Genomic DNA, 16,733 nt, shown 5'->3' with positions numbered 1-16,733 from the left:
CTTACCTGGTTATAGAAGTAGAAGAGAGCAAAAAAGTGCCGTTATCTCACCTACAGCCATACCACATTGGATACGCTCAATCTCGTCTGATCTTGGAAGCTAAGCAGTGTTGGGCCTGGTTAGTACTTGGGTGGGAGACCACATGGGAACACCAGGTGCTGTAGGTTTTTTCCCATTACTGGCAAATTGTTTTTATTCTCTTGCTATTTTAATTGGAAACTTTTTATTTTTATTGCCAATACAGACATTTGGGAGAGGTCAAACAGACACAATAGCCATCACCTAAAAACTTACCACACTGTTTAGGCCCAATTCCAACTGCTTTTGGCAGCTAAACAGTGTCGAGCCTCTTTAATAGTTTAATTTGAGACCACCTGCTAATATTATGTCCTGTAGGTCTTTTTACATTACCAACACATGATTTTTTTCAGTAAGCCAATACAGTTAGGAAACATTTTTATTAGTTTACCTGGTTATAGAAGTAGAAGAGGGCAAAAAAGTGCCTGTATCTCACCTACAGCCATACCACATTGGATACGCCCAATCTCGTCTGATCTTGGAAGCTAAGCAGTGTTGGGCCTGGTTAGTACTTGGGTGGGAGACCACATGGGAACACCAGGTGCTGTAGGTTTTTTCCCATTACTGGCAAATTGTTTTTATTCTCTTGCTATTTTAATTGGAAACTTTTTATTTTTATTGCCAATACAGACATTTGGGAGAGGTCAAACAGACACAATAGCCATCACCTAAAAACTTACCACACTGTTTAGGCCCAATTCCAACTGCTTTTGGCAGCTAAACAGTGTTGAGCCTCTTTAGTAGTTTAATTTGAGACCACCTGCTAATATCATGACCTGTAGGTCTTTTTGCATTACCAACACATGATTTTTTTCAGTAAGCCAATACAGTTAGGAACCTTTTTTATTAGCTTACCTGGTTATAGAAGTAGAAGAGGGCAAAAAAGTGCCGGTATCTCACCTACAGCCATACCACATTGGATGCGCCCAATCTCGTCTGATCTTGGAAGCTAAGCAGTGTTGGGCCTGGTTAGTACTTGGGTGGGAGACCACATGGGAACACCAGGTGCTGTAGGTTTTTTCCCATTACTGGCAAATTGTTTTTATTCTCTTGCTATTTTAATTGGAAACTTTTTATTTTTATTGCCAATACAGACATTTGGGAGAGGTCAAACAGACACAATAGCCATCACCTAAAAACTTACCACACTGTTTAGGCCCAATTCCAACTGCTTTTGGCAGCTAAACAGTGTTGAGCCTCTTTAGTAGTTTAATTTGAGACCACCTGCTAATATCATGACCTGTAGGTCTTTTTGCATTACCAACACATGATTTTTTTCAGTAAGCCAATACAGTTAGGAACCTTTTTTATTAGCTTACCTGGTTATAGAAGTAGAAGAGGGCAAAAAAGTGCCGGTATCTCACCTACAGCCATACCACATTGGATACGCCCAATCTCGTCTGATCTTGGAAGCTAAGCAGTGTTGGGCCTGGTTAGTACTTGGGTGGGAGACCACATGGGAACACAAGGTACTGTAGGTTTTTTCCCATTACTGGCAAATTGTTTTTATTCTCTTGCTATTTTAATTGGAAACTTATTATTTTTATTGCCAATACAGACATTTGGGAGAGGTCAAACAGACACAATAGCCATCACCTAAAAACTTACCACACTGTTTAGGCCCAATTCCAACTGCTTTTGGCAGCTAAACAGTGTTGAGCCTCTTTAATAGTTTAATTTGAGACCACCAGCTAATATTATGTCCTGTAGGTCTTTTTACATTACCAACACATGATTTTTTTCAGTAAGCCAATACAGTTAGGAAACTTTTTTATTAACTTACCTTGTTAAAGAAGTAGAAGAGGGCAAAAAAGTGCCAGCATCTCATCTACAGCCATACCACATTGGATATGCCCAATCTTGGAAGGTAAGCAGTGTTGGGCCTGGTTAGTACTTGGGTGGGAGACCACATGGGAACACCAGGTGCTGTAGGTTTTTTACCATTACTGGCAAATTGTTTTTATTCTCTAGCTATTTAAATTGAAAACTTTATCTTTTTATTGCCAATACAGACATTTGGGAGAGGTCAAACAGACACAATAGCCATCACCTAAAGACTTACCACACTGTTTCGGCCCAATTCCAACTGCTTTTGGCAGCTAAACAGTGTTGAGCCTTTTAGTAGATTAATTTGAGACCACCTGCTAATATTATGTCCTGTAGGTCTTTTTACATTACCAACACATGATTTTTTTCAGTAAGCCAATACAGTTAGGAAACTTTTTAATTAGCTTACCTGGTTATAGAAGTAGAAGAGGGCAAAAAAGTGCCTGTATCTCGCCTACAGCCATACCACATTGGATACGCCCAATCTCGTCTGATCTTGGAAGCTAAGCAGTGTTGGGCCTGGTTAGTACTTGGGTGGGAGACCACATGGGAACACCAGGTGCTGTAGGTTTTTTCCCATTACTGGCAAATTGTTTTTATTCTCTTGCTATTTTAATTGGAAACTTTTTATTTTTATTGCCAATACAGACATTTGGGAGAGGTCAAACAGACACAATAGCCATCACCTAAAAACTTACCACACTGTTTAGGCCCAATTCCAACTGCTTTTGGCAGCTAAACAGTGTTGAGCCTCTTTAGTAGTTTAATTTGAGACCACCTGCTAATATCATGACCTGTAGGTCTTTTTGCATTACCAACACATGATTTTTTTCAGTAAGCCAATACAGTCAGGAACCTTTTTTATTAGCTTACCTGGTTATAGAAGTAGAAGAGGGCAAAAAAGTGCCGGTATCTCACCTACAGCCATACCACATTGGATACGCCCAATCTCGTCTGATCTTGAAAGCTAAGCAGTGTTGGGCCTGGTTAGTACTTGGGTGTGAGACCACATGGGAACACCAGCTGCTGTAGGTTTTTTCCCATTACTGGCAAATTGTTTTTTTCTCTTGCTATTTTAATTGGAAACTTTTTATTTTTATTGCCAATACAGACATTTGGGAGAGGTCAAACAGACACAATAGCCATCACCTAAAAACTTACCACACTGTTTAGGCCCAATTCCAACTGCTTTTGGCAGCTAAACAGTGTTGAGCCTCTTTAATAGTTTAATTTGAGACCACCTTCTAATATTATGTCCTGTAGGTCTTTTTACATTACCAACACATGATTTTTTTCAGTAAGCCAATACAGTTAGGAAACTTTTATATTAGCTTACCTGGTTATAGAAGTAGAAGAGGGCAAAAAAGTGCCGTTATCTCACCTACAGCCATACCACATTGGATATGCCCAATCCCGTCTGATCTTGGAAGCTAAGCAGTGTTGGGCCTGGTTAGTACTTGGGTGGGAGACCACATGGGAACACCAGGTGCTGTAGGTTTTTTCCCATTACTGGCAAATTGTTTTTATTCTCTTGCTATTTTAATTGGAAACTTTTTATTTTTATTGCCAATACAGACATTTGGGAGAGGTCAAACAGACACAATAGCCATCACCTAAAAACTTACCACACTGTTTAGGCCCAATTCCAACTGCTTTTGGCAGCTAAACAGTGTTGAGCCTCTTTAATAGTTTAATTTGAGACCACCTGCTAATATTATGTCCTTTAGGTCTTTTAACATTACCAACACATGATTTTTTTCAGTAAGCCAATACAGTTAGGAAACTTTTATATTAGCTTACCTGGTTATAGAAGTAGAAGAGGGCAAAAAAGTGCCATTATCTCACCTACAGCCATACCACATTGGATACGCCCAATCTCGTCTGATCTTGGAAGCTAAGCAGTGTTGGGCCTGGTTAGTACTTGGGTGGGAGACCACATGGGAGCACCAGGTGCTGTAGGTTTTTTCCCATTACTGGCAAATTGTTTTTATTCTCTTGCTATTTTAATTGGAAACTTTTTATTTTTATTGCCAATACAGACATTTGGGAGAGGTCAAACAGACACAATAGCCATCACCTAAAAACTTACCACACTGTTTAGGCCCAATTCCAACTGCTTTTGGCAGCTAAACAGTGTTGAGCCTCTTTAATAGTTTAATTTGAGACCACCTGCTAATATTATGTCCTGTAGGTCTTTTTGCATTACCAACACATGATTTTTTTCAGTAAGCCAATACAGTTAGGAAACTTTTTTATTAACTTACCTTGTTAAAGAAGTAGAAGAGGGCAAAAAAGTGCCTGTATCTCACCTACAGCCATACCACATTGGATACGCCCAATCTCGTCTGATCTTGGAAGCTAAGCAGTGTTGGGCCTGGTTAGTACTTGGGTGGGAGACCACATGGGAACACCAGGTGCTGTAGGTTTTTTCCCATTACTGGCAAATTGTTTTTATTCTCTTGCTATTTTAATTGGAAACTTTTTATTTTTATTGCCAATACAGACATTTGGGAGAGGTCAAACAGACACAATAGCCATCACCTAAAAACTTACCACACTGTTTAGGCCCAATTCCAACTGCTTTTGGCAGCTAACCAGTGTTGAGCCTCTTTAATAGTTTAATTTGAGACCACCTGCTAATATTATGTCCTGTAGGTCTTTTTACATTACCAACACATGATGTTTTTCAGTAAGCCAATACAGTTAGGAAACTTTTTTATTAGCTTACCTGGTTATAGAAGTAGAAGAGGGCAAAAAAGTGCCGGTATCTCACCTACAGCCATACCACATTGGATACGCCCAATCTCGTCTGATCTTGGAAGCTAAGCAGTGTTGGGCCTGGTTAGTACTTGGGTGGGAGACCACATGGGAACACCAGGTGCTGTAGGTTTTTTACCATTACTGGCAAATTGTTTTTATTCTCTTGCTATTTTAATTGGAAACTTTTTATTTTTATTGCCAATACAGACATTTGGGAGAGGTCAAACAGACACAATAGCCATCACCTAAAAACTTACCACACTGTTTAGGCCCAATTCCAACTGCTTTTGGCAGCTAAACAGTGTTGAGCCTCTTTAATAGTTTAATTTGAGACCACCTTCTAATATTATGTAATGTAGGTCTTTTTACATTACCAACACATGATTTTTTTCAGTAAGCCAATACAGTTAGGAAACTTTTTTATTAACTTACCTTGTTAAAGAAGTAGAAGAGGGCAAAAAATTGCCAGCATCTCATCTACAGCCATACCACATTGGATATGCCCAATCTTGGAAGCTAAGCAGTGTTGGGCCTGGTTAGTAATTGGGTGGGAGACCACATGGGAACACCAGGTGCTGTAGGATTTTTACCATTACTGGCAAATTGTTTTTATTCTCTAGCTATTTAAATTGAAAACGTTATCTTTTTATTGCCAATACAGACATTTGGGAGAGGTCAAACAGAAACAATAGCCATCACCTAAAGACTTACCACACTGTTTAGGCCCAATTCCAACTGCTTTTGGCAGCTAAACAGTGTTGAGCCTTTTAGTAGATTAATTTGAGACCACCTGCTAATATTATGTCCTGTTGGTCTTTTTACATTACCAACACATGATTTTTTTCAGTAAGCCAATACAGTTAGGAAACTTTTTTATTAGCTTACCTGGTTATAGAAGTAGAAGAGGGCAAAAAAGTGCCTGCATCTCACCTACAGCCATACTACATTGGATACGCCCAATCTTGTCTGATCTTGGAAGCTAAGCAGTGTTGGGCCTGGTTAGTACTTGGGTGGGAGACCACATGGGAACACCAGGTGCTGTAGGTTTTTTCCCATTACTGGCAAATTGTTTTTATTCTCTTGCTATTTTAATTGGAAACTTTTTATTTTTATTGCCAATACAGACATTTGGGAGAGGTCAAACAGACACAATAGCCATCACCTAAAAACTTACCACACTGTTTAGGCCCAATTCCAACTGCTTTTGGCAGCTAAACAGTGTTGAGCCTCTTTAGTAGTTTAATTTGAGACCACCTGCTAATATCATGACCTGTAGGTCTTTTTGCATTACCAACACATGATTTTTTTCAGTAAGCCAATACAGTTAGGAACCTTTTTTATTAGCTTACCTGGTTATAGAAGTAGAAGAGGGCACAAAAGTGCCGGTATCTCACCTACAGCCATACCACATTGGATACGCCCAATCTCGTCTGATCTTGGAAGCTAAGCAGTGTTGGGCCTGGTTAGTACTTGGGTGGGAGACCACATGGGAACACCAGGTGCTGTAGGTTTTTTCCCATTACTGGCAAATTGTTTTTATTCTCTTGCTATTTTAATTGGAAACTTTTTATTTTTATTGCCAATACAGACATTTGGGAGAGGTCAAACAGACACAATAGCCATCACCTAAAAACTTACCACACTGTTTAGGCCCAATTCCAACTGTTTTTGGCAGCTAAACAGTGTTGAGCCTCTTTAATAGTTTAATTTGAGACCACCTGCTAATATTATGTCCTGTAGGTCTTTTTACATTACCAACACATGATTTTTTTCAGTAAGCCAATACAGTTAGGAACCTTTTTTATTAGCTTACCTGGTTATAGAAGTAGAAGAGGGCAAAAAAGTGCCGGTATCTCACCTACAGCCATACCACATTGGATACGCCCAATCTCGTCTGATCTTGGAAGCTAAGCAGTGTTGGGCCTGGTTAGTACTTGGGTGGGAGACCACATGGGAACACCAGGTGCTGTAGGTTTTTTCCCATTACTGGCAAATTGTTTTTATTCTCTTGCTATTTTAATTGGAAACTTTTTATTTTTATTGCCAATACAGACATTTGGGAGAGGTCAAACAGACACAATAGCCATCACCTAAAAACTTACCACACTGTTTAGGCCCAATTCCAACTGCTTTTGGCAGCTAAACAGTGTTGAGCCTTTTAGTAGATTAATTTGAGACCACCTGCTAATATTATGTCCTGTAGGTCTTTTTACATTACCAACACATGATTTTTTTCAGTAAGCCAATACAGTTAGGAAACTTTTTTATTAGCTTACCTGGTTATAGAAGTAGAAGAGGGCAAAAAAGTGCCTGTATCTCACCTACAGCCATACCACATTGGATACGCCCAATCTCGTCTGATCTTGGAAGCTAAGCAGTGTTGGGCCTGGTTAGTACTTGGGTGGGAGACCACATGGGAACACCAGGTGCTGTAGGTTTTTTCCCATTACTGGCAAATGGTTTTTATTCTCTTGCTATTTTAATTGGAAACTTTTTATTTTTATTGCCAATACAGACATTTGGGAGAGGTCAAACAGACACAATAGCCATCACCTAAAAACTTACCACACTGTTTAGGCCCAATTCCAACTGCTTTTGGCAGCTAAACAGTGTTGAGCCTCTTTAGTAGTTTAATTTGAGACCACCTTCTAATATTATGTCCTGTAGGTCTTTTTACATTACCAACACATGATTTTTTTCAGTAAACCAATACAGTTAGGAAACTTTTTTATTAACTTACCTTGTTAAAGAAGTAGAAGAGGGCAAAAAAGTGCCTGTATCTCACCTACAGCCATACCACATTGGATACGCCCAATCTCGTCTGATCTTGGAAGCTAAGCAGTGTTGGGCCTCTTTAATAGTTTAATTTGAGACCACCTGCTAATATTATGTCCTGTAGGTCTTTTTACATTGCCAACACATGATTTTTTTCAGTAAGCCAATACAGTTAGGAAACTTTTTTATTAGCTTACCTGGTTATAGAAGTAGAAGAGGGCAAAAAAGTGCCGGTATCTCACCTACAGCCATACCACATTGGATACGCCCAATCTCGTCTGATCTTGGAAGCTAAGCAGTGTTGGGCCTGGTTAGTACTTGGGTGGGAGACCACATGGGCTCACCAGGTGCTGTAGGTTTTTTACCATTACTGGCAAATTGTTTTTATTCTCTTGCTATTTTAATTGGAAACTTTTTATTTTTATTGCCAATACAGACATTTGGGAGAGGTCAAACAGACACAATAGCCATCACCTAAAAACTTACCACACTGTTTAGGCCCAATTCCAACTGCTTTTGGCAGCTAAACAGTGTTGAGCCTCTTTAATAGTTTAATTTGAGACCACCTGCTAATATTATGTCCTTTAGGTCTTTTAACATTACCAACACATGATTTTTTTCAGTAAGCCAATACAGTTAGGAAACTTTTATATTAGCTTACCTGGTTATAGAAGTAGAAGAGGGCAAAAAAGTGCCATTATCTCACCTACAGCCATACCACATTGGATACGCCCAATCTCGTCTGATCTTGGAAGCTAAGCAGTGTTGGGCCTGGTTAGTACTTGGGTGGAAGACCACATGGGAACACCAGGTGCTGTAGGTTTTTTCCCATTACTGGCAAATTGTTTTTATTCTCTTGCTATTTTAATTGGAAACTTTTTATTTTTATTGCCAATACAGACATTTGGGAGAGGTCAAACAGACACAATAGCCATCACCTAAAAACTTACCACACTGTTTAGGCCCAATTCCAACTGCTTTTGGCAGCTAAACAGTGTTGAGCCTCTTTAATAGTTTAATTTGAGACCACCTGCTAATATTATGTCCTTTAGGTCTTTTTACATTACCAACACATGATTTTTTTCAGTAAGCCAATACAGTTAGGAAACTTTTTTATTAGCTTACCTGGTTATAGAAGTAGAAGAGGGCAAAAAAGTGCATGTATCTCACCTACAGCCATATCACATTTGATACGCCCAATCTCGTCTGATCTTGGACGCTAAGCAGTGTTGGGCATGGTTAGTACTTGGGTGGGAGACCACATGGGAACACCAGGTGCTGTAGGTTTTTTCCCATTACTGGCAATTTGTTTTTATTCTCTTGCTATTTTAATTGGAAACTTTTTATTTTTATTGCCAATACAGACATTTGGGAGAGGTCAAACAGACACAATAGCCATCACCTAAAAACTTACCACACTGTTTAGGCCCAATTCCAACTGCTTTTGGCAGCTAAACAGTGTTGAGCCTCTTTAGTAGTTTAATTTGAGACCACCTGCTAATATCATGACCTGTAGGTCTTTTTGCATTACCAACACATGATTTTTTTCAGTAAACCAATACAGTTAGGAAACTTTTTTATTAACTTACCTTGTTAAAGAAGTAGAAGAGGGCAAAAAAGTGCCTGTATCTCACCTACAGCCATACCACATTGGATACGCCCAATCTCGTCTGATCTTGGAAGCTAAGCAGTGTTGGGCCTGGTTAGTACTTGGGTGGTAGACCACATGGGAACACCAGGTGCTGTAGGTTTTTTCCCATTACTGGCAAATTGTTTTTATTCTCTTGCTATTTTAATTGGAAACTTTTTATTTTTATTGCCAATACAGACATTTGGGAGAGGTCAAACAGACACAATAGCCATCACCTAAAAACTTACCACACTGTTTAGGCCCAATTCCAACTGCTTTTGGCAGCTAAACAGTGTTGAGCCTCTTTAGTAGTTTAATTTGAGACCACCTGCTAATATCATGACCTGTAGGTCTTTTTGCATTACCAACACTTGATTTTTTTCAGTAAGCCAATACAGTTAGGAACCTTTTTTATTAGCTTACCTGGTTATAGAAGTAGAAGAGGGCAAAAAAGTGCTGGTATCTCACCTACAGCCATACCACATTGGATACGCCCAATCTCGTCTGATCTTGGAAGCAAAGCAGTGTTGGGCCTGGTTAGTACTTGGGTGGTAGACCACATGGGAACACCAGGTGCAGTAGGTTTTTTCCCATTACTGGCAAATTGTTTTTATTCTCTTGCTATTTTAATTGGAAACTTTTTATTTTTATTGCCAATACAGACATTTGGGAGAGGTCAAACAGACACAATAGCCATCACCTAAAAACTTACCACACTGTTTAGGCCCAATTCCAACTGCTTTTGGCAGCTAAACAGTGTTGAGCCTCTTTAGTAGTTTAATTTGAGACCACCTGCTAATATCATGACCTGTAGGTCTTTTTGCATTACCAACACTTGATTTTTTTCAGTAAGCCAATACAGTTAGGAACCTTTTTTATTAGCTTACCTGGTTATAGAAGTAGAAGAGGGCAAAAAAGTGCCGGTATCTCACCTACAGCCATACCACATTGGATACGCCCAATCTCGTCTGATCTTGGAAGCAAAGCAGTGTTGGGCCTGGTTAGTACTTGGGTAGGAGACCACATGGGAACACCAGGTGCTGTAGGTTTTTTCCCATTACTGGCAAATTGTTTTTATTCTCTTGCTATTTTAATTGGAAACGTTTTATTTTTATTGCCAATACAGACATTTGGGAGAGGTCAAACAGACACAATAGCCATCACCTAAAAACTTACCACACTGTTTAGGCCCAATTCCAACTGCTTTTGGCAGCTAAACAGTGTTGAGCCTCTTTATTAGTTTAATTTGAGACCACCTGCTAATATTATGTCCTTTAGTTCTTTTTACATTACCAACACATGATTTTTTTCAGTAAGCCAATACAGTTAGGAAACTTTTTTATTAACTTACCTTGTTAAAGAAGTAGAAGAGGGCCAAAAAGTGCCTGCATCTCATCTACAGCCATACCACATTGGATATGCCCAATCCCGTCTGATCTTGGAAGCTAAGCAGTGTTGGGCCTGGTTAGTACTTGGGTGGGAGACCACATGGGAACACCAGGTGCTGTAGGTTTTTTACCATTACTGGCAAATTGTTTTTATTCTCTAGCTATTTAAATTGAAAACTTTATCTTTTTATTGCCAATACAGACATTTGGGAGAGGTCAAACAGACACAATAGCCATCACCTAAAGACTTACCACACTGTTTCGGCCCAATTCCAACTGCTTTTGGCAGCTAAACAGTGTTGAGCCTTTTAGTAGATTAATTTGAGACCACCTGCTAATATTATGTCCTGTAGGTCTTTTTTACATTACCAACACATGATTTTTTTCAGTAAGCCAATACAGTTAGGAAACTTTTTTATTAGCTTACCTGGTTATAGAAGTAGAAGAGGGCAAAAAAGTGCCTGTATTTCACCTACAGCCATACCACATTGGATACGCCCAATCTCGTCTGATCTTGGAAGGTAAGCAGTGTTGGGCCTGGTTAGTACTTGGGTGGGAGACCACATGGGAACACCAGGTGCTGTAGGTTTTTTCCCATTACTGGCAAATTGTTTTTATTCTCTTGCTATTTTAATTGGAAACTTTTTATTTTTATTGCCAATACAGACATTTGGGAGAGGTCAAACAGACCTAGCCATCACCTAAAAACTTACCACACTGTTTAGGCCCAATTCCAACTGCTTTTGGCAGCTAAACAGTGTTGAGCCTCTTTAGTAGTTTAATTTGAGACCACCTGCTAATATCATGACCTGTAGGTCTTTTTGCATTACCAACACATGATTTTTTTCAGTAAGCCAATACAGTTAGGAAACTTTTTTATTAGCTTACCTGGTTATAGAAGTAGAAGAGGGCAAAAAAGTGCCTGTATCTCACCTACAGCCATACCACATTGGATACGCCCAATCTCGTCTGATCTTGGAAGCTAAGCAGTGTTGGGCCTGGTTAGTACTTGGGTGGGAGACCACATGGGAACACCAGGTGCTGTAGGTTTTTTCCCATTACTGGCAAATTGTTTTTATTCTCTTGCTATTTTAATTGGAGACTTTTTATTTTTATTGCCAATACAGACATTTGGGAGAGGTCAAACAGACACAATAGCCATCACCTAAAAACTTACCACACTGTTTAGGCCCAATTCCAACTGCTTTTGGCAGCTAACTAGTGTTGAGCCTCTTTAATAGTTTAATTTGAGACCACCTGCTAATATTATGTCCTGTAGGTCTTTTTACATTACCAACACATGATTTTTTTCAGTAAGCCAATACAGTTAGGAAACTTTTTTATTAGCTTACCTGGTTATAGAAGTAGAAGAGGGCAAAAAAGTGCCGGTATCTCACCTACAGCCATACCACATTGGATACGCCCAATCTCGTCTGATCTTGGAAGCTAAGCATTGTTGGGCCTGGTTAGTACTTGGGTGGGAGACCACATGGGAACACCAGGTGCTGTAGGTTTTTTCCCATTACTGGCAAATTGTTTTTATTCTCTTGCTATTTTAATTGGAAACTTTTTATTTTTATTGCCAATACAGACATTTGGGAGAGGTCAAACAGACACAATAGCCATCACCTAAAAACTTACCACACTGTTTAGGCCCAATTCCAACTGCTTTTGGCAGCTAAACAGTGTTGAGCCTCTTTAATAGTTTAATTTGAGACCACCTGCTAATATTATGTCCTTTAGGTCTTTTAACATTACCAACACATGATTTTTTTCAGTAAGCCAATACAGTTAGGAAACTTTTATATTAGCTTACCTGGTTATAGAAGTAGAAGAGGGCAAAAAAGTGCCATTATCTCACCTACAGCCATACCACATTGGATACGCCCAATCTCGTCTGATCTTGGAAGCTAAACAGTGTTGGGCCTGGTTAGTACTTGGGTGGGAGACCACATGGGAACACCAGGTGCTGTATGTTTTTTCCCATTACTGGCAAATTGTTTTTATTCTCTTGCTATTTTAATTGGAATCTTTTTATTTTTATTGCCAATACAGACATTTGGGAGAGGTCAAACAGACACAATAGCCATCACCTAAAAACTTACCACACTGTTTAGGCCCAATTCCAACTGCTTTTGGCAGCTAAACAGTGTTGAGCCTCTTTAGTAGTTTAATTTGAGACCACCTGCTAATATCATGACCTGTAGGTCTTTTTGCATTACCAACACTTGATTTTTTTCAGTAAGCCAATACAGTTAGGAACCTTTTTTATTAGCTTACCTGGTTATAGAAGTAGAAGAGGGCAAAAAAGTGCCGGTATCTCACCTACAGCCATACCACATTGGATACGCCCAATCTCGTCTGATCTTGGAAGCAAAGCAGTGTTGGGCCTGGTTAGTACTTGGGTGGGAGACCACATGGGAACACCAGGTGCTGTAGGTTTTTTCCCATTACTGGCAAATTGTTTTTATTCTCTTGCTATTTTAATTGGAAACGTTTTATTTTTATTGCCAATACAGACATTTGGGAGAGGTCAAACAGACACAATAGCCATCACCTAAAAACTTACCACACTGTTTAGGCCCAATTCCAACTGCTTTTGGCAGCTAAACAGTGTTGAGCCTCTTTATTAGTTTAATTTGAGACCACCTGATAATATTATGTCCTTTAGGTCTTTTTACATTACCAACACATGATTTTTTTCAGTAAGCCAATACAGTTAGGAAACTTTTTTATTAACTTACCTTGTTAAAGAAGTAGAAGAGGGCCAAAAAGTGCCTGCATCTCATCTACAGCCATACCACATTGGATATGCCCAATCCCGTCTGATCTTGGAAGCTAAGCAGTGTTGGGCCTGGTTAGTACTTGGGTGGGAGACCACATGGGAACACCAGGTGCTGTAGGTTTTTTACCATTACTGGCAAATTGTTTTTATTCTCTAGCTATTTAAATTGAAAACTTTATCTTTTTATTGCCAATACAGACATTTGGGAGAGGTCAAACAGACACAATAGCCATCACCTAAAGACTTACCACACTGTTTCGGCCCAATTCCAACTGCTTTTGGCAGCTAAACAGTGTTGAGCCTTTTAGTAGATTAATTTGAGACCACCTGCTAATATTATGTCCTGTAGGTCTTTTTACATTACCAACACATGATTTTTTTCAGTAAGCCAATACAGTTAGGAAACTTTTTTATTAGCTTACCTGGTTATAGAAGTAGAAGAGGGCAAAAAAGTGCCTGTATCTCACCTACAGCCATACCACATTGGATACGCCCAATCTCGTCTGATCTTGGAAGGTAAGCAGTGTTGGGCCTGGTTAGTACTTGGGTGGGAGACCACATGGGAACACCAGGTGCTGTAGTTTTTTTCCCATTACTGGCAAATTGTTTTTATTCTCTTGCTATTTTAATTGGAAACTTTTTATTTTTATTGCCAATACAGACATTTGGGAGAGGTCAAACAGACCTAGCCATCACCTAAAAACTTACCACACTGTTTAGGCCCAATTCCAACTGCTTTTGGCAGCTAAACAGTGTTGAGCCTCTTTAGTAGTTTAATTTGAGACCACCTGCTAATATCATGACCTGTAGGTCTTTTTGCATTACCAACACATGATTTTTTTCAGTAAGCCAATACAGTTAGGAAACTTTTTTATTAGCTTACCTGGTATAGAAGTAGAAGAGGGCAAAAAAGTGCCTGTATCTCACCTACAGCCATACCACATTGGATACGCCCAATCTCGTCTGATCTTGGAAGCTAAGCAGTGTTGGGCCTGGTTAGTACTTGGGTGGGAGACCACATGGGAACACCAGGTGCTGTAGGTTTTTTCCCATTACTGGCAAATTGTTTTTATTCTCTTGCTATTTTAATTGGAAACTTTTTATTTTTATTGCAAATACAGACATTTGGGAGAGGTCAAACAGACACAATAGCCATCACCTAAAAACTTACCACACTGTTTAGGCCCAATTCCAACTGCTTTTGGCAGCTAACCAGTGTTGAGCCTCTTTAATAGTTTAATTTGAGACCACCTGCTAATATTATGTCCTGTAGGTCTTTTTACATTGCCAACACATGATTTTTTTCAGTAAGCCAATACAGTTAGGAAACTTTTTTATTAGCTTACCTGGTTATAGAAGTAGAAGAGGGCAAAAAAGTGCCGGTATCTCACCTACAGCCATACCACATTGGATACGTCCAATCTCGTCTGATCTTGGAAGCTAAGCAGTGTTGGGCCTGGTTAGTACTTGGGTGGGAGACCACATGGGCTCACCAGGTGCTGTAGGTTTTTTACCATTACTGGCAAATTGTTTTTATTCTCTTGCTATTTTAATTGGAAACTTTTTATTTTTATTGCCAATACAGACATTTGGGAGAGGTCAAACAGACACAATAGCCATCACCTAAAAACTTACCACACTGTTTAGGCCCAATTCCAACTGCTTTTGGCAGCTAAACAGTGTTGAGCCTCTTTAATAGTTTAATTTGAGACCACCTGCTAATATTATGTCCTTTAGGTCTTTTAACATTACCAACACATGATTTTTTTCAGTAAGCCAATACAGTTAGGAAACTTTTATATTAGCTTACCTGGTTATAGAAGTAGAAGAGGGCAAAAAAGTGCCATTATCTCACCTACAGCCATACCACATTGGATACGCCCAATCTCGTCTGATCTTGGAAGCTAAGCAGTGTTGGGCCTGGTTAGTACTTGGGTGGAAGACCACATGGGAACACCAGGTGCTGTAGGTTTTTTCCCATTACTGGCAAATTGTTTTTATTCTCTTGCTATTTTAATTGGAAACTTTTTATTTTTATTGCCAATACAGACATTTGGGAGAGGTCAAACAGACACAATAGCCATCACCTAAAAACTTACCACACTGTTTAGGCCCAATTCCAACTGCTTTTGGCAGCTAAACAGTGTTGAGCCTCTTTAATAGTTTAATTTGAGACCACCTGCTAATATTATGTCCTTTAGGTCTTTTTACATTACCAACACATGATTTTTTTCAGTAAGCCAATACAGTTAGGAAACTTTTTTATTAGCTTACCTGGTTATAGAAGTAGAAGAGGGCAAAAAAGTGCATGTATCTCACCTACAGCCATATCACATTTGATACGCCCAATCTCGTCTGATCTTGGACGCTAAGCAGTGTTGGGCATGGTTAGTACTTGGGTGGGAGACCACATGGGAACACCAGGTGCTGTAGGTTTTTTCCCATTACTGGCAATTTGTTTTTATTCTCTTGCTATTTTAATTGGAAACTTTTTATTTTTATTGCCAATACAGACATTTGGGAGAGGTCAAACAGACACAATAGCCATCACCTAAAAACTTACCACACTGTTTAGGCCCAATTCCAACTGCTTTTGGCAGCTAAACAGTGTTGAGCCTCTTTAGTAGTTTAATTTGAGACCACCTGCTAATATCATGACCTGTAGGTCTTTTTGCATTACCAACACATGATTTTTTTCAGTAAACCAATACAGTTAGGAAACTTTTTTATTAACTTACCTTGTTAAAGAAGTAGAAGAGGGCAAAAAAGTGCCTGTATCTCACCTACAGCCATACCACGTTGGATACGCCCAATCTCGTCTGATCTTGGAAGCTAAGCAGTGTTGGGCCTGGTTAGTACTTGGGTGGTAGACCACATGGGAACACCAGGTGCTGTAGGTTTTTTCCCATTACTGGCAAATTGTTTTTATTCTCTTGCTATTTTAATTGGAAACTTTTTATTTTTATTGCCAATACAGACATTTGGGAGAGGTCAAACAGACACAATAGCCATCACCTAAAAACTTACCACACTGTTTAGGCCCAATTCCAACTGCTTTTGGCAGCTAAACAGTGTTGAGCCTCTTTAGTAGTTTAATTTGAGACCACCTGCTAATATCATGACCTGTAGGTCTTTTTGCATTACCAACACTTGATTTTTTTCAGTAAGCCAATACAGTTAGGAACCTTTTTTATTAGCTTACCTGGTTATAGAAGTAGAAGAGGGCAAAAAAGTGCCGGTATCTCACCTACAGCCATACCACATTGGATACGCCCAATCTCGTCTGATCTTGGAAGCAAAGCAGTGTTGGGCCTGGTTAGTACTTGGGTGGTAGACCACATGGGAACACCAGGTGCTGTAGGTTTTTTCCCATTACTGGCAAATTGTTTTTATTCTCTTGCTATTTTAATTGGAAACGTTTTATTTTTATTGCCAATACAGACATTTGGGAGAGGTCAAACAGACACAATAGCCATCACCTAAAAACTTA

The 16,733-nt window shown here is 39.3% G+C and overlaps 33 non-coding genes and 4 pseudogenes across 34 annotated transcripts in view; all 37 read left to right on the top strand.

Annotated features, from left to right (window-relative positions):
* LOC146027235 (protein shisa-9B pseudogene) overlaps positions 1–16,733 on the top strand; it is a 604,201-nt pseudogene that overhangs the window by 207,053 nt on the left and 380,415 nt on the right. The gene's annotated exons all lie outside the window — the stretch shown is intronic.
* On the top strand, positions 49–167 carry LOC146031049 (5S ribosomal RNA). Its single transcript, XR_014456526.1, has one exon. It is a non-coding gene; the product is annotated as a 5S ribosomal RNA (ribosomal RNA).
* Positions 513–631, top strand: LOC146029947 (5S ribosomal RNA). Its single transcript, XR_014455496.1, has one exon. It is a non-coding gene; the product is annotated as a 5S ribosomal RNA (ribosomal RNA).
* LOC146031705 (5S ribosomal RNA) lies at positions 977–1,095 on the top strand. Its single transcript, XR_014457164.1, has one exon. It is a non-coding gene; the product is annotated as a 5S ribosomal RNA (ribosomal RNA).
* On the top strand, positions 1,441–1,559 carry LOC146033972 (5S ribosomal RNA). The gene has a single exon (XR_014459380.1). It is a non-coding gene; the product is annotated as a 5S ribosomal RNA (ribosomal RNA).
* On the top strand, positions 1,905–2,013 carry LOC146029073 (5S ribosomal RNA; annotated as a pseudogene).
* Positions 2,358–2,476, top strand: LOC146030798 (5S ribosomal RNA). Its single transcript, XR_014456283.1, has one exon. It is a non-coding gene; the product is annotated as a 5S ribosomal RNA (ribosomal RNA).
* LOC146028181 (5S ribosomal RNA) lies at positions 2,822–2,940 on the top strand (annotated as a pseudogene).
* Positions 3,285–3,403, top strand: LOC146030349 (5S ribosomal RNA). Its single transcript, XR_014455848.1, has one exon. It is a non-coding gene; the product is annotated as a 5S ribosomal RNA (ribosomal RNA).
* Positions 3,749–3,867, top strand: LOC146030775 (5S ribosomal RNA). The gene has a single exon (XR_014456261.1). It is a non-coding gene; the product is annotated as a 5S ribosomal RNA (ribosomal RNA).
* On the top strand, positions 4,213–4,331 carry LOC146029935 (5S ribosomal RNA). Its single transcript, XR_014455494.1, has one exon. It is a non-coding gene; the product is annotated as a 5S ribosomal RNA (ribosomal RNA).
* On the top strand, positions 4,677–4,795 carry LOC146029931 (5S ribosomal RNA). Its single transcript, XR_014455493.1, has one exon. It is a non-coding gene; the product is annotated as a 5S ribosomal RNA (ribosomal RNA).
* LOC146029535 (5S ribosomal RNA) lies at positions 5,141–5,249 on the top strand (annotated as a pseudogene).
* Positions 5,594–5,712, top strand: LOC146033164 (5S ribosomal RNA). The gene has a single exon (XR_014458574.1). It is a non-coding gene; the product is annotated as a 5S ribosomal RNA (ribosomal RNA).
* Positions 6,058–6,176, top strand: LOC146029930 (5S ribosomal RNA). Its single transcript, XR_014455492.1, has one exon. It is a non-coding gene; the product is annotated as a 5S ribosomal RNA (ribosomal RNA).
* Positions 6,522–6,640, top strand: LOC146029929 (5S ribosomal RNA). The gene has a single exon (XR_014455491.1). It is a non-coding gene; the product is annotated as a 5S ribosomal RNA (ribosomal RNA).
* Positions 6,985–7,103, top strand: LOC146029928 (5S ribosomal RNA). The gene has a single exon (XR_014455490.1). It is a non-coding gene; the product is annotated as a 5S ribosomal RNA (ribosomal RNA).
* Positions 7,681–7,799, top strand: LOC146034537 (5S ribosomal RNA). The gene has a single exon (XR_014459941.1). It is a non-coding gene; the product is annotated as a 5S ribosomal RNA (ribosomal RNA).
* Positions 8,145–8,263, top strand: LOC146031368 (5S ribosomal RNA). Its single transcript, XR_014456835.1, has one exon. It is a non-coding gene; the product is annotated as a 5S ribosomal RNA (ribosomal RNA).
* Positions 8,609–8,727, top strand: LOC146027530 (5S ribosomal RNA). Its single transcript, XR_014454928.1, has one exon. It is a non-coding gene; the product is annotated as a 5S ribosomal RNA (ribosomal RNA).
* LOC146031390 (5S ribosomal RNA) lies at positions 9,073–9,191 on the top strand. The gene has a single exon (XR_014456857.1). It is a non-coding gene; the product is annotated as a 5S ribosomal RNA (ribosomal RNA).
* On the top strand, positions 9,537–9,655 carry LOC146034415 (5S ribosomal RNA). The gene has a single exon (XR_014459821.1). It is a non-coding gene; the product is annotated as a 5S ribosomal RNA (ribosomal RNA).
* Positions 10,001–10,119, top strand: LOC146033126 (5S ribosomal RNA). Its single transcript, XR_014458537.1, has one exon. It is a non-coding gene; the product is annotated as a 5S ribosomal RNA (ribosomal RNA).
* Positions 10,465–10,583, top strand: LOC146030924 (5S ribosomal RNA). The gene has a single exon (XR_014456406.1). It is a non-coding gene; the product is annotated as a 5S ribosomal RNA (ribosomal RNA).
* On the top strand, positions 10,929–11,047 carry LOC146031030 (5S ribosomal RNA). The gene has a single exon (XR_014456508.1). It is a non-coding gene; the product is annotated as a 5S ribosomal RNA (ribosomal RNA).
* Positions 11,390–11,508, top strand: LOC146029927 (5S ribosomal RNA). Its single transcript, XR_014455489.1, has one exon. It is a non-coding gene; the product is annotated as a 5S ribosomal RNA (ribosomal RNA).
* LOC146030543 (5S ribosomal RNA) lies at positions 11,854–11,972 on the top strand. Its single transcript, XR_014456034.1, has one exon. It is a non-coding gene; the product is annotated as a 5S ribosomal RNA (ribosomal RNA).
* On the top strand, positions 12,318–12,436 carry LOC146032239 (5S ribosomal RNA). The gene has a single exon (XR_014457683.1). It is a non-coding gene; the product is annotated as a 5S ribosomal RNA (ribosomal RNA).
* Positions 12,782–12,900, top strand: LOC146031146 (5S ribosomal RNA). The gene has a single exon (XR_014456618.1). It is a non-coding gene; the product is annotated as a 5S ribosomal RNA (ribosomal RNA).
* Positions 13,246–13,364, top strand: LOC146030923 (5S ribosomal RNA). Its single transcript, XR_014456405.1, has one exon. It is a non-coding gene; the product is annotated as a 5S ribosomal RNA (ribosomal RNA).
* LOC146032084 (5S ribosomal RNA) lies at positions 13,709–13,827 on the top strand. The gene has a single exon (XR_014457530.1). It is a non-coding gene; the product is annotated as a 5S ribosomal RNA (ribosomal RNA).
* Positions 14,169–14,287, top strand: LOC146029926 (5S ribosomal RNA). The gene has a single exon (XR_014455488.1). It is a non-coding gene; the product is annotated as a 5S ribosomal RNA (ribosomal RNA).
* On the top strand, positions 14,633–14,751 carry LOC146027653 (5S ribosomal RNA). Its single transcript, XR_014455043.1, has one exon. It is a non-coding gene; the product is annotated as a 5S ribosomal RNA (ribosomal RNA).
* On the top strand, positions 15,097–15,215 carry LOC146031366 (5S ribosomal RNA). Its single transcript, XR_014456834.1, has one exon. It is a non-coding gene; the product is annotated as a 5S ribosomal RNA (ribosomal RNA).
* Positions 15,561–15,679, top strand: LOC146027529 (5S ribosomal RNA). Its single transcript, XR_014454927.1, has one exon. It is a non-coding gene; the product is annotated as a 5S ribosomal RNA (ribosomal RNA).
* LOC146032173 (5S ribosomal RNA) lies at positions 16,025–16,143 on the top strand. Its single transcript, XR_014457617.1, has one exon. It is a non-coding gene; the product is annotated as a 5S ribosomal RNA (ribosomal RNA).
* Positions 16,489–16,607, top strand: LOC146032644 (5S ribosomal RNA). Its single transcript, XR_014458070.1, has one exon. It is a non-coding gene; the product is annotated as a 5S ribosomal RNA (ribosomal RNA).

This window comes from Crinia signifera, chromosome 8, assembly GCF_055691185.1.
Source record: "Crinia signifera chromosome 8, ASM5569118v1, whole genome shotgun sequence".
Lineage (NCBI taxonomy): Eukaryota > Metazoa > Chordata > Amphibia > Anura > Myobatrachidae > Crinia > Crinia signifera.
Note: the sequence above shows the minus strand (reverse complement) of the source record. Positions and strands in the feature narration are given on the sequence as shown.